The sequence below is a fragment of the Dasypus novemcinctus genome, chromosome 9, assembly GCF_030445035.2.
Source record: "Dasypus novemcinctus isolate mDasNov1 chromosome 9, mDasNov1.1.hap2, whole genome shotgun sequence".
Classification (NCBI taxonomy): domain Eukaryota; kingdom Metazoa; phylum Chordata; class Mammalia; order Cingulata; family Dasypodidae; genus Dasypus; species Dasypus novemcinctus.
The window spans coordinates 123,369,615-123,383,566 of NC_080681.1; the positions used below are offsets into that span (position 1 = coordinate 123,369,615).

The window sequence follows — 13,952 nt, forward strand, 5'->3', positions numbered from 1 at the left end:
ATAAATTCCCATTGTTTAAGCCAACCCACTGTGTAGTATATAGATTTTAGCATCTGGGAAACTAAAATATACGTAGAGTCTATTTTTTAAAAAGCCAGTGTTATAAAAGAAATCATTAATCAAAATTCTAAAATTCAATAATCAAGATTTATTTACATAAGTTTTCACAATGAACTAATAAGGTAAAAAGTTAACATTTGTGGAAAATAAAAAGTATACTTGTATTTTATTTGGCCAATACAAACCTCACCTCTTAAAGTTATCATACTCTATTGCATAGAGCTGACTGACATATTTTGCCAGCACTTAATTTCCTGTTGAAAACAATTTGTTCTCAGAATAACACAAATAAAACGACATTTCAAACCTGTAAATAAAAACAGCAGTATCTAAAATACTGGGACAAGAAAACCAACAGACCAAAATAGAAAATTCCTTTGATCTTCATGTTTATGAGATAGCGTATTCATTTCCTTAGTGTCGATCAGGGGGTGGGGGTGGGGGGACTCATGCAAAGAATCACACACTTGGAGTCAAAATGCTGGAATTTCTCCTTGGAAAAATGCATATAATTCCAGGACAGGGGCAGAGAAAATACAAGATGAGCCTGGAACATACTGTAGTGCCAGAAAGCAAGGAAGTGCTCAAAATTCAAAAGGCTAGGTAGGGCGTGTCAAACAGACACAGAAGCAGATCTGAAAAGGCTCTCAATGGCCAAACCTGGGACAATTTGTATGAAACAAATTATGTAAAAATGAATTCCATGTTAGATTATAACCCAAAGTATAAAATACATATGTGAATTTGTACTATTAAATAAATGAAAAGAAGGGACAAATCATCCTTACAGAAGAATTAGAAATCATAGAGAGTGAGATACTTCTTCCTTCAGGAGGAGGCTGAAGCTTAATTCCCACACCATAAGTATTTCAAATAATTGAGCAGAAAAGGGAAAAACAGAAACTTAAAGTGGGAAACCCAGGAAATACTACTTGAACCATACCACAGTGATGATAATGTGGGTAGCACAACCCAATATGATTCAGTGGGAAGGGCACTTCACCCATGTGCAATTCTTTCCTGAAACTCACAACTCCAGTCTAATCAGGAAAAAAGCATGAGACAAATCAAATTAAGGGACTTTCTACAAAATACCTGACAAGTGGGAAGCGGCTGTGGCTCAATCGATTGGGCTCCCATCTACCATATGGGAGGCCCTGGGTTCACATCCGAGGGCCTCCTTGTGAAGGCAGGCTAGCCAGGGCCAGCAGAGAGCTGACAGCCCACACCCGCGGACAGCGGGCGCAGCAAGACGACGCAACAAAGGAAGACAAGGAGACAAGCAGAAGAATGTGCAGCAAATGGACACAGAAAGCAGACAGCAAGGAAGCCGCAAGTGGGGGGGAATAAATAAAAGTAAATCTTAAAAAAAAAAAAGATACCTGATAAGCACTCTTCGAAATTGTCAAGATCACAAAAAACAAGCCTGAGAAACTGTCACAGACTGGAGGAGACTGAGGACCCTCCTGTTTAGTTAATAGCCCTATAGCAAGGTTAGTTTCCTAGTTTTAACAAATGTTCCACGTATTAACATTAGGCAGAACTGGGTAAAGGGTATATGGGACTTCTCGGTACTATATTTGTAAGATTTCGTAAATCTAAAATTATTCTAAAATACTACACTTGATCTTAGCCAAAAGGCTGAGAAGCCATTAAAATTATTCCAAAATAAATTTTATCTAATAATTAAAAGACTAGCACTGGAACCCTGATTTCATAATTTCTAATTATGTGACCTTGAGGCAAGTCACTTTTATTTAAGATTTTTACCTGTATACTAATAATATTGGTACCTGAGCAGCCTACCTCAAAGGGCTGTAGTGAAGATCCAATGAAACAACAAATGAGAAAGTGTTTCTAAACTATACAGTCACATCTCTCTCAGGAGACAAGAACTTGAGGAGGAATTCAAGGGCAAATCCCTGAGTTTAGAGAACAGATTAGCCTTTGTTAAATCAATACTTGCAGAATACCTCAATACTCAATAAGAGAGAAAGGAAAACTTATTTTACCAGCCTTCAATGACATCACCCCCTGAGTCTACCAGTTCAAATAATCTCATTAAGTATAATTCCTAATGATCCAGTGATGCTTCTATACTTACAAAACTTTTTTTAAAATCTACAATGAACAAATGAATGTAAATTACGTTAGTCGACCTAACTCCTGTAGTCTAAAGAAATATAGATGCATATAACTAGATTCTGAATTCCCTAAAAACTACTACCACACCTTATTCATCACTGTAGCTAGAGCCACTCCCTGGCAACATCCAACACAGTACCTTATGTTCATAGTAGATATATTTAATAAATATTTACGAATACTATAGGGCTTTGGGGTTGCTTTGTAAATTTATGATAACAGCATCAAAAGGAAAGGGTGCTATTAGTAACTTGGTAAAAATTTCTATGTCTGTAGAGTGATGGATCTGAAGCAGGAAAATCTCTAGTCCCTTCCATTTCTATTAAAAGTAAAGGTGATTTATTCAGTTAAATAGATAACAATATCCAAATACTATGTCACAATTCAGTACTTGCATCAAAATCAAAATACTGTATCATGCACTCCCCTCCTAAAACATAAACAAATTTTAGAAACAAAACAAGAAACCAACCATATAGCGCTGCATGGTTGCACGGTTGACACTTTCAGGAGTCTTTCTGTTAGGTGTGTGTGGAGCTAGTCTCTCTCTTCTACCCTGATCAAGGATCCCTGAAAAGGTAAATCACCTGATTTAACAGAACGGTGCATAATCAAGAAGCCTGGGGCTGGAGAGGCAAAAGTTATTTTCTGTCTTTCTTTCAGATCACAAAATCTCATGTCACTGGGAGACACTGGAACAGAGAAGTGTGACTTAGCTAAAGGAAGGCAAGAGGGAAAAGGTGCAGCTCAGAAGAAGCCACTTCAAGAGGCTCATCTACCAAAGCTGCCGATGAGCCTTTCTCTGGAGCTCAACGTCAAGGCTCTTAGCGTGAACATTCGACTCGAGGCATTAAAAGTGACAAGTCCTGCTGCACCCAAAGACTCCAAAACCTTCCTTTTTCCTTAAACTCACTCCATCAGACTCCAGTTGGGAAAATGGAGAGAGATGGTGAGAAAAAGGCTCAGCAGCTTCCAAATCAACCCAGACAATTACTTTCTGGATTCCTGCTATGAGTGCAACAGGTAAAAAGAGAAACACAAGTTGGCTGTTTTCAGAGTTTTGAATCTAGTTAGGAAATCAGAGAAATACACCCAAAATTGTGAATGGTTTGTGTGGCACAATCAAGTATGGTATTTCAGCTGGTATCTCAGCCTGATAAGGGCTGATAAGGGAGTATGTGCTCTGAGAAGCAGGATGTGGAGTTAGATAGAGGGTGGGTAAGAATAACAATCATGGGCTATCTATCCAATTAATAACCCTTTTGGCAGAATTTTCAATATGATAATCCCGGTGTGAAAATTCTCCAAGATAACAACCCATAGCAGAGGGCCAGAGGAAGTGACCATTGGTCCCTACTGCATCAGGTACAGCCCAGCAGCACCTCTAACTCTTCCCAAGTCTGTCTCCTTACACTAAACAGGTAATGCCTGGAACCCCTAGCTGAGAGCCTGGACTGTGGGGTCCACAGTCACAGTGGTTATTGGACAAGCTGCTAGATCTTATCTTTAAAGTGTTATTAAAGCATATAAATTACTGTATCACGATCTGTTTCAATATTATGGTAACAGCATTTTAATATAATTGATTACCTTTGTAAGTGTGTATTTTATTATATGCCTTTAAAACTCTATTCGGGGAAGTCAACTAAAGGCATCCACAAAACTACAATGGTTAAGAACTGTCATAAAGGGTAGAAAAAGCAACGAGAGGACCTGTTCCATTAGACCTAAGAACCCCGTCAAGATGAAACTGATTGCAAAAAGATAAGATGTGGGAAAGAACACATCTTTGAAGAGGTCAGGAGGCCCAGGAAGGCTACAGCTTTAGGGGGTTATATCCGAAATACGTTTGGATATAACAAAATATGTTGCTGGGTAAACATCAAAGAGAACAGAGGGAAGACATGAAGCACACTTTCAAAGCAAGCCTGTAAAAGAAAATCATCGAAGAGGATTAAGAAATTATAAAGAAAACAGAAAAAAGTTCTAAAGAAATATGCTTCGGATCGCAAAATAATTCAAAGGAAAAAGGTAGGAGAAGGAACTAAGAAAACCAGTCTGTACCCCAGGAATCTAATGAGCACAAATTTTTTAAAGGAAATGAAAGAACATTTTCTCCTCAACCAGAAAGAAGCTCGTTGAAGAAAGAAATAAGCCTAACTCATATTTGCATTCCCATGACCTAGCATCATGTTGGACCCATGGTAAGCCCTAAATAAATGTTGGATGAATTAAATATAAAGGCAACATAAGGGAAACGGACTTTGGCCCAGTGGTTAGGGCGTCTGTCTACCACATGGGAGGTCCGCGGTTCAAGCCCCGGGCCTCCTTGACCCGTGTAGAGCTGGCCCATGCGCAGCGCCCATGCGCAGCGCTGATGCGCGCAAGGAGTGCCCTGCCACACAGGGGTGTCCCCCGCGTAGGGGAGCCCCACGCGCAAGGAGTGCACCCATAAGGAGAGCCGCCCAGTGCGAAGGAGGGAGCAGCCTGCCGAGGAATGGCGCCGCCCACACTTCCCGTGCCGCTGACGACAACAGAGGCGGACAAAGAAACAAGACGCAGCAAAAAGACACAGAAAACAGACAACCGGGGAGGGGAGGGGAATTAAAATAAATAAAAATAAATCTTTGAAAAAAAATAAATAAATAAAGGCAACATAATCAATGACTGGGGAAAAGTAGTAATAATTTTCAAGGAAAGTTTTGGCTATATATAAAGTTGAAAGACAGGTTAAAGCAATGCTATTTAACAATGTAGTAAAATAATCAAGAAATGTTTGGGAATGGCAAACAGGAAATTCAGAGCAGCAGTGACCTGTAGTTAGGGGTGTGGAAAGCCAGGGATTCTAGCAGGGAAGGTTCTCAGGCATTACTTGCCATATCCTTTATACCCTTCTGGATGTCTGAAATATTTCATAATTTATTTTTTAATTTTAGAACAAAATGAATAGGCTTAGGGGTTTCCAAAATTCTGTTCAGAGTACCAGCGAAAGCAAAGCCTGCTGGTCGTGGAGACACTAGCAAAGGAGGGTGCACCCGAATTCTTATTTTGCTTCTAACAAAAGATATGTCATTCACTGAGTCATTTAACCACTGGCATTTACAGCACTCCTGCTATGTACATGTACAGAGTGCTACACATGAAGTAGTAATGTGATGAACAACACTGACGAGGTCCCTGCCCTAACCTAGTGTTCAGGTGGGGGGCGGATGGGACAGAGATAAGGAACAAGCAACCAAACAAAGTGTTTCACACTATGACAAATCCTGCAGAAAAAAGTAAACAGCATTATTGGGAATCCTTGTGAAGGAGGAGGGCAAATTGCAGTGATCTCTTCAAAGTCCTAGAGAATAGAAGAGGATTAGGAGATGGAGATGAGAAATGAAGATATGATTTTCAGGAAGAGAAAGAAGGTATATCCTGAAAATTACAGACCTCTGAGCTTAATACTGATTCTGAACAAGTATTAAAAAGATGAAATCTGGGAATTTGAGAAAGTTAAGAGTGATCAGTAGAAGCTGGCCAATTGGAACTTATTTCACTTTTTGAAAAAGACACAATTACTAGCTGGGAGGCCAGGCTCATGGGATGGGTATGCATATCAGGATTTCGGCAAAATTGAAAGAGTCTCTTGTAACATCTTTTGGACAAGATGAGAAACATAAACTAGATGAAAGTATATGAATTGAAAGAACATTCTAGGACCCTGAGTCAGTACAATCTAAATGAGGACAATCCGGCTAAACTCCACTGACCCATTTTGTTTGGCCAACACTTCTCTTAAAAAATTAAACCTGAATTTTTACAGATTGAACTTTGTACCCTCCAGTTTATTATTTGTTTTTATACTCCCTAAACCCCACTTCTCACCCCCTGGGGACATCTGCACCTGCAACCTGATCTAGAGAATGTCATTTGCATTGTGCTTTGGTCCTGTGCTTTGAGCTTTGCCTATGGCCCTCCTACATTCAACAGCTGTTATCAACAATTTGAATGATCAGGATGATCAAATTTTACGGATTATAGGAAACTAGGAGAATATATTGGATAAAAAATCAATCCAACATACCAAGCAGCTGAAAGAATGGCAAATCTAACAAAGCTAACATTTATTGAGCGGTTAGGACATGTCAGTCAACATGTTCCCACAGCCCCCCTCTACTTTGCAAACTCTTGATAAAAGTCCATATTAAAGACTAATGCAGAAGTTTGCAATTGAGCCCTCAAATCATATACGAGAAGAATACAATGGAAACAGCAAGCCCAGGGCTCCTTAGACATAAGACCACCATGGTTACAGGTCTCCCAAGCCTGCTTTAGCAAGAGCAGCCTGAGGACTGTCTGTTCTACCCAGGCTGTTTCCTTTCATGGAAGAAAGGGCTCTGTTGTCACATTATTATTTGGGGGGGGGGGGGGGGGTAAGGGGAAGGGAAATCAGTGATGAAAGCAAGAGAAATGGTGAAATGCTAGTATTTTGGGTACACAGACTTCATCTTGTAATCCCTAGAGGTGGGGGCAGGGGGAGGGTGAGATAAAGGTAAGAGAGAAGGATGTCCTGTACAATGCAAAGCGTGAATGCTAACGTAAACCATGTACTATAGTTAATAGTATAGTTATTACACTACGGTTTCATCAATTTTAACAAAGGTACCACATTAATGCAAAATGTTAATAGAGAAAATGGTGGACGGTGAGGGTATATGGGAACTCTGTACTTTCTGCATGATTTTTCTGTAAATTTACAACTGCTTTAATAAAAAAAATTAAAAAAAGAACAAGGGGGATCTGGCATTTTTTCTCTGGGTTCACACCTTGCTTATACCATTGCATTAAGTGATTAAACCCTTCACTATCACTGCGAGAGAGAGAGAGAAGGATGTCACTGCCTAGCCTGCCTAGACAGCCAGGGGTGAGCTTTCCCTGTGAAGAGGAGGGGGTTCAAGTCCATCACAGCTGCATGCAGGGCTCTCCGCAGGCCTTTCTGGTTTCTTGCTGGACAATCTGCTCCCTTTTGAGTCTCAAAGCCCTCTTGGAAGTACATACCACCTACAGGACAACTAAGACAGGTCAGGGGATGCCTTCTTTTTGGGAAGTTCTTTTTAACATCATAAGAAAGAAGAGCCAGGAAGCAGATGAGGCTCAAGCAGTTGAGCACCTGCTTTCCACATTGGAGGTCCCAGGTTGGGTTCCTGGTGCCTCCTAAAAAAAAAGCGAGCAAATGAAAAAACCAACTCAGAGAAGCCGATGTGGCTCAGGGGTTGAGCGCCCTGAGCTTCCCACATATGAAGGCCCGGATTCAATCCCTGGCCTCAGTACCTCAAAAAATAAATAAATAAGAAAAGCAAGCCAGCAAGCAAGTAAGCAAAAAGCAAGCAAGAAAGCAAGAAGAACCAGTGGGATCCAGGATGGAAAACCACCTAGAGCTATACCAGGTCACAAGTGATTTCATTAGTCAGTGCTCTAAACCTTGGGCAAAAAGGATGTTTTCCCCTAGTTTATCTTTCTGGCCCTTTCTTGCCATCGCTATTGCAGAGGTAAGGCACCAGAGCTCAGGGTCAGAATCGGGACCTAGGAGAAAGGGGTCAAGGTCACTGTGCAGGCTTTCAGATGAGGCCTTAAACCAGAGATGAAGAAAGGAACAGTTGTGCCTCACAAGTGGTCCAGACCAGCTCAGTGGGGTAGTCCAGGATTTCTTTTTTTTTTTTTTTCCTATAACTTTTTGTTTTGAAATATTTTCAAACTTACAGGACAACTGCAAAAATAATATAAAACCCGCATAGAGAATTCCAACATACTCCCCTTCTCCCATACCTGGATCCACCAATTTTAACCTTCTGCCACATTTGCCATAGCATTCTAACTCTCTGTCTTTATGATTTTGCATACAGGCATACCTTATTTCGCTGTGCCTTACTTCACTGCACTTCACAGGCATTGCATTTTTTACAAATCGTTTTGAGCTCACCACTGTTCAGACAAGTATTGCTCAGAAAAAAAGATGCCTTTCAAAATATTACTGCTCAGGGAGTTGACGTGGCTTAAGCAGTTGACCTCCCACATAGGAGGCCCCAGGTGCCTCCTGAAAAGAACAAAAGCAAACAACAAGAACACAAACGAAAGGGCCAATTCAGGGAAGCCAATGTGGCTCAATGGTTGAGCACCAGCTTCCCACATACAAGGTCCTGGGTTCAATCCCCAGTCCGATACCTCAAAAAAAAAAAAAAAAAAAATTACTGCTCATTGACAATGCACCTGGCAATTGAAGAGCTCTGATGGAGATATTCAATGAGGTTGATGCCTTCTAACACAGTATCCATTCTGCAGCACGTGGATCAAGAAGTCATTCTGACTTTCAAGTCTTATTATGTAAGAAGTACATTTCGTAAAGCTAGAGCTGCCATAGATAGTGATTTCTCTGATGGATCTGGGCAAAGTCAATTCAAAACCTTCTGGAAAGGATTCACCATTCTGGGTGCCATTAAGAAAATTCACAATTCATGAGAGGAGGTACAAAATATCAACATTAACAAGAGTTTAGAAGACGTTGATTCTAACCCTTATGGATGACTTTGAGGGGTTTGAGACTTCAGTGGAGGAAATAACTGCAGATGTGGTAGAAATAGCAAGAGAACTAGAATTACAAGTGGAGCCTGAGGATGGGGCTGAATTTCTGCGATCTCATGATAAACCTTTAAAGGATGAGGTCTTGCTTCTTGTGGATGAGCAAAAATAGTAGTTTCCTGAGATTGAACCTACTCCTGGTGAAGATGCTGTGAACACAGCTGAAATGACAACAAAGGATTTAGAATATTACATACACTTAGTTGATAAAACAGTGACAGGGTTTTAGATTCCAATTTTGAAGGGGAAAATGCTATCAAACAATACTGAGTGCTAATGAGTTTTACAGAGAAATCTTTCATGAAAGAAAGAGTCAATCAATGTGGCAAACATCATCTTATTTTAAGAAATTGCCACAGCCAGCCCAACCTCAGCAACCACCGCCCTTATAAGTCAGCAGCCATCAACACCAGGCAAGACCATCCACCAGCGAACAGATTATGACCCACTGAAAGTTCAGATGATGGTTAGTGTATTTTAGCAATAATGTATTTTTAATTAAAGTATATGCACTGCTCTTTTAGACATAATGCTATTGTACACTTAATAGACTGCAGTATAGTATAAACATAACTTTTATATGCATTGGGAAACCAAAAAATTCATGTAACTCGCTTTATTGTAGTAGTCTGGAACCAAACCCACACTATCTCCAAGGTATGTCTGTATTCTAGCTATTTCATGTAAGTGGAATCATACAGTATCTGTCCCTTTGTCTGACTTATTTCAATCAGTATGCCATCTTTGGCTATTGTGAATAACGACATTATGAACACTGGAGTACATCTGTCAGAGTCTGCTTTCAAATCTTTTGGGTACCTGTGAGTGGGATTACCAATTCATGTGGTAATTCTGTTTAACTCTTTGAGGAACCGCCAAACTATTTTCCATAGCAGCTGCACCATTTTACAATACCATCAACAATGTTTGAGGGTTCCGATTTCTCCACATCCTCCTCAGCACTTGTTATTTTTCATTTTTAAAACCCATTCTATCATTATGGGTGTGAGGTGGAATCTCATAGATTTTGGGTTTTTTTTGTTTTGTTTTGTTTGTTTCTTTGTGTTTGTGTGTGTGGATGATGTGCATTTTGACAATTCTCTTTGCTTATTCATCTAAGTTTATATTTGCTTATATTTGCCTTAAGTGCACTTAGGGTCCTGGTGCTTTTGATTTATATTTCCCTAATAGCTAATGACGTTGGCATATGTTCATGTGCTTACTGCTCATTTGTATATCTTCTTTGGAAAAATGTCTTTTCAACTCCTCTGCCCATTTTTAAAATGGACTGTTTATTTTTTTGTTGTTGTAAGAGTTCTTTATGTTTTCTGGATATTAAACCCTTGTCAGATATATAGTTTCTAAATACTTTCTCCCATTCCATTGCTTGTCTTTTCACTTTCTTGATAGTGTTCTTAGATGCATAAAAGTTTTTCATGTTGATGCAGTCCAGTTTATTTGCTTTTTTCTTTTGCTACTTGTGCTTCTGGTGTAATGTCTAAGAATCCATTGACTGTATTAATACAAGGTCCTACGGACATTTCCCTATCTTTTCCTCTAGGATTTTTATGGTTTTAGCTCCTGTATCAAGGATGTTGATTCCTTTTGAGTTAATTTTTGTATATGATATAAAGTAAGGGTCCAACTTCATTCTTTTGCATGTAGAAATCCAGTAGTCCCAGCACCACTTGTTGAAGAGACTGTTTTCTCCCAGTGAGTAGATTTGACTCCCTTGTCAAAAATCAACTATCCTCAATTCTATTCCACTGGCCTATATGCTTATTCTTATGCCAGTATCACATTGCTTTGATTGCTGCAGCTTTGTAATAAGTTTTGAAATCATGAAGTAGGAGTCCTCCAATTTTTACTGTTTATCAAGATGCTCTTGGTTATTTGGGGTCTCTTGCCCTTTCATATGAATTCAGTAATTAGCTTTTCCATTTCTGTAAAGATGACTGCTGGAATTTTGTTTGGGATTGTGTTTTAAGTCCTAGATTATTTTCGGTAGTATCAACAACAATATTAAGTTTTCCAAATCCATAAGCACAGAATATTTATTTAGGTCTTAACTTCCTTCAGTAATGATTTGTAGTCTTCTGTGTACAAGTTTTTTTATATCCTTGGTTAGATTTATTCCTAGATAACTTATTCCTTTAGTTGATATTGTAAATGGTATTGCTTCCTTGGTTTCATTTTTGGATTGTTCACTGGTGGTATATAGAAACATCACCAATTTTTGTATATTGATCTTGTACCCTGCCACTTTGTTGAATTCATTTATTAGCTCTAATAGTTGTCTTGTAGATTCTTCTGGATTTTCTATATATAGGAATATGTCATCTGCAAACAGGCATAGTTTTACTTCTTCCTTCCTAATATGGATGCCTTATACTTCTTTTTCTTGTCTAACTGAGCTGGTTAATACTTTCAGTACAATGCTGAGTAACCGTGGTGATAGCTGGCATGCTTATCTTGTTTCTGATTTTAGGGGGAGAGTTGTTAGGTTTTCACCATTGTGTATGATGTTAGCTGTGGGCAGGATTTCTTTTGAAAGTTTCTGAATGTCTATTATTTTAAATACTGATCCTTATAATTAAATATAAAAGAATTCAATATATGAATATATGCGCATCATATCACATATGTGTGTGCACTGAAAAAGAGGAGATAGAAAAGAGATCCAAGAATCAGTGTCCCAGGATAGGAACATACGTTAAAGGTCTTCTGAATGCTCATCCTTCCAGTGCTTAAGCCTCATCTCCAAAACCCCTAATGTCCTAGAGATTGCTTAGAGTAATGCTCAATTAATATATGATTCTCCCCCCCACCCTTTCCCGGCTCCCCTCCCAGGTACATGGCAAAAGTTAGTGCAGGAGTGGCCATCTTTGTAGACATGGCACTGTCCTCCTGGCTCAGTTCATTGGTTTACCACTGCCATCTGCCCCAGCTGGGGAAAGCAGTCCCTTCCACAGGAATGTGACCTCAAAAGCAGTCTCTCTTTGGGTGGATTGACTAACATGGACATGCAGAAGTGAGCAGAGGTCAAGTGGATCTTTTTCTAGACAGAAGAAGGAAAAGAAGTCAGTCTGCAGAGACATGGAGGAAATGAATCAGGTAGCTGAAAGAAGCTGGGAAGACAACTGGGAGAAGCAACCTGAGGGACTCCCTGCAGCTTCCCAATACCTACTTTAAGTACTTGCAACCAAAAGAAACTTAACCTTCTAGGTCCACGGAAAATAAGCACCTTCCTCATGGTAAGTTCTCACATTTTTTTGGACAGTTAGCACATCCTCTTGAAATTTCTTTTCTTTAAGATATATATGCCCATATTTTTTGGCCACCTCCTCATGTAGTTCATTTATTAATTCAACAGCTATTTAGACAGGCCTACCATGAACCAGACACTAGGGATACAGCCATGAACAATATGGACATTTATTGCCCCCATGGAGATTACGCTCTAGTAGGGGAGGCAGAAAAAGCCCGATTGTAGAGGTAATATATATGCTATGTTGACTGATAAGAGCTATGAAGAAAAAGTACCTATGTCGGATATAGGAGTTGCTATGTGATTTAAACAGGCCAAAGTCTTATCAAGGAAGTGACATTTGAATAAAGACCTAAAGAGTTGAGCAAATAAGCCATGCAGATCTCTAGGGCATGAGGATTCTAAGCAAAGAAACAGTAAGTATAAAGGTCCCAAATTAGGATCATGCCTGGAACATTCTAAGGTCAGCAAGGAAAGCCGGAGTGACTGGAGCAGAGTGAGTGAGGAGAGGAACAGTACAGAGGAGGTCAGACACAATGGGGCCACAGCGCATGCAGCCCCGGCCCAGGGGAGGACTCTGCCTCGCATTCTGAGTGAGGTGGGAGCCAACAGAGAGCTGTGAACAGAGGACTGACGTGAGCTAACTTTGAAGAGGACGGGTGTTTTGTTTTGGTTTGGTTTTTCTCGTCTATTTATTAATTCGTGAAAGTTTGTTTATCCAACCTGCCAAAAGCTTGCCTAATTTATCTACCGAATTTATCAACCTATTTATTGATAATACTGATTATGAGAGACTTATAATCAGGACTTCATAGCATTGACATGAAGTGCCAAGAACAAGCCATTTAGGCAGTTGCCTAAGTCTTTTTGTTAGCTTAGGATAGCAATATAAGGAGCCAGCTGTGAAAAATTGTGTTGCTGTTCTACAATGTTCCATTTGTACTCATGTTTCGGCAGGAACCCTCTAGATCTACCTGGAGAATAGACTGAACTGAAGTGAGGCATGAGGAGACCAGTTAGGAGGTCACTCCAATAACCCAGCAAGAAGCAGTGGGACCCTGAGCCTGGGTAGAGCAGCGGAGGCTCTGAAAAGAGGGCAGATTCTGGTTATATTTTGCTGATGGATCTATAACAGAGGCGCGCAAACTACAACCCCCGGGCCAAATCGGGCCCATTACCTATTTGGTAAATTATGTTTTATGGTCATTAAATTACATACTATCTATAGTTGCTTTTCTATTACAATGGCAGAGATGAATAATTGCAGCACACAATGTACCACCTGCAAAGCTGAAAATAGTCACTATCTGGCCTTTACAGAAAAGGTTTGCTGGCCCCTGAACTAGAGTAGGAGAAAAGAAAAGAGATAATGTTGTAGGGTTAAGCAAGTAGAAAAAAATGAGCTGCCATTTCCTGAGATGTAGGGAAACACCCGGAGCTCAATTTTAGACATGTTAACTGTGAGATGCTTATTAGACCTCCAAGTGGGAATGTCAAGTAGGCTGTTCAGTGTATGAGTCTGAGGTTTAAGGAACAGATCTAAGCTGGAGACATAAATTTAGGAATCATCAGATTAGAAACAGTAATTAAAGCCAGGAAACCAGATGAGATCAATTAAGAGAATAAACACAGATGGTGAGGACAAAAGGTTAAATGTTGAGGCCTGGTGCCCTCACATTCAGAAGTCAGGGAAATGAAGAGGAAGCATACAAAGAACTAAGAAGGAACAGGTAGAGACAGGATGAAAACCAGGAGAGGGTGGTTTCTGGAAGCCAAAAAAAAGAAAGTGTTTCCATGAGGAGAGGGGGAATGTCCTGCCAAACGAGACTGATGGTGACTCAGAGGAGACTAAGGGAGG

At 39.9% G+C, this 13,952-nt stretch overlaps 1 protein-coding gene and 1 pseudogene across 3 annotated transcripts in view; both read right to left on the reverse strand.

Moving 5' to 3' along the window:
• The window catches only part of UBE4B (ubiquitination factor E4B), a 164,718-nt gene that overhangs the window by 99,314 nt on the left and 51,452 nt on the right, over positions 1-13,952 (reverse strand). The gene's annotated exons all lie outside the window — the stretch shown is intronic.
• Positions 1,555-1,713, reverse strand: LOC111758729 (U2 spliceosomal RNA; annotated as a pseudogene).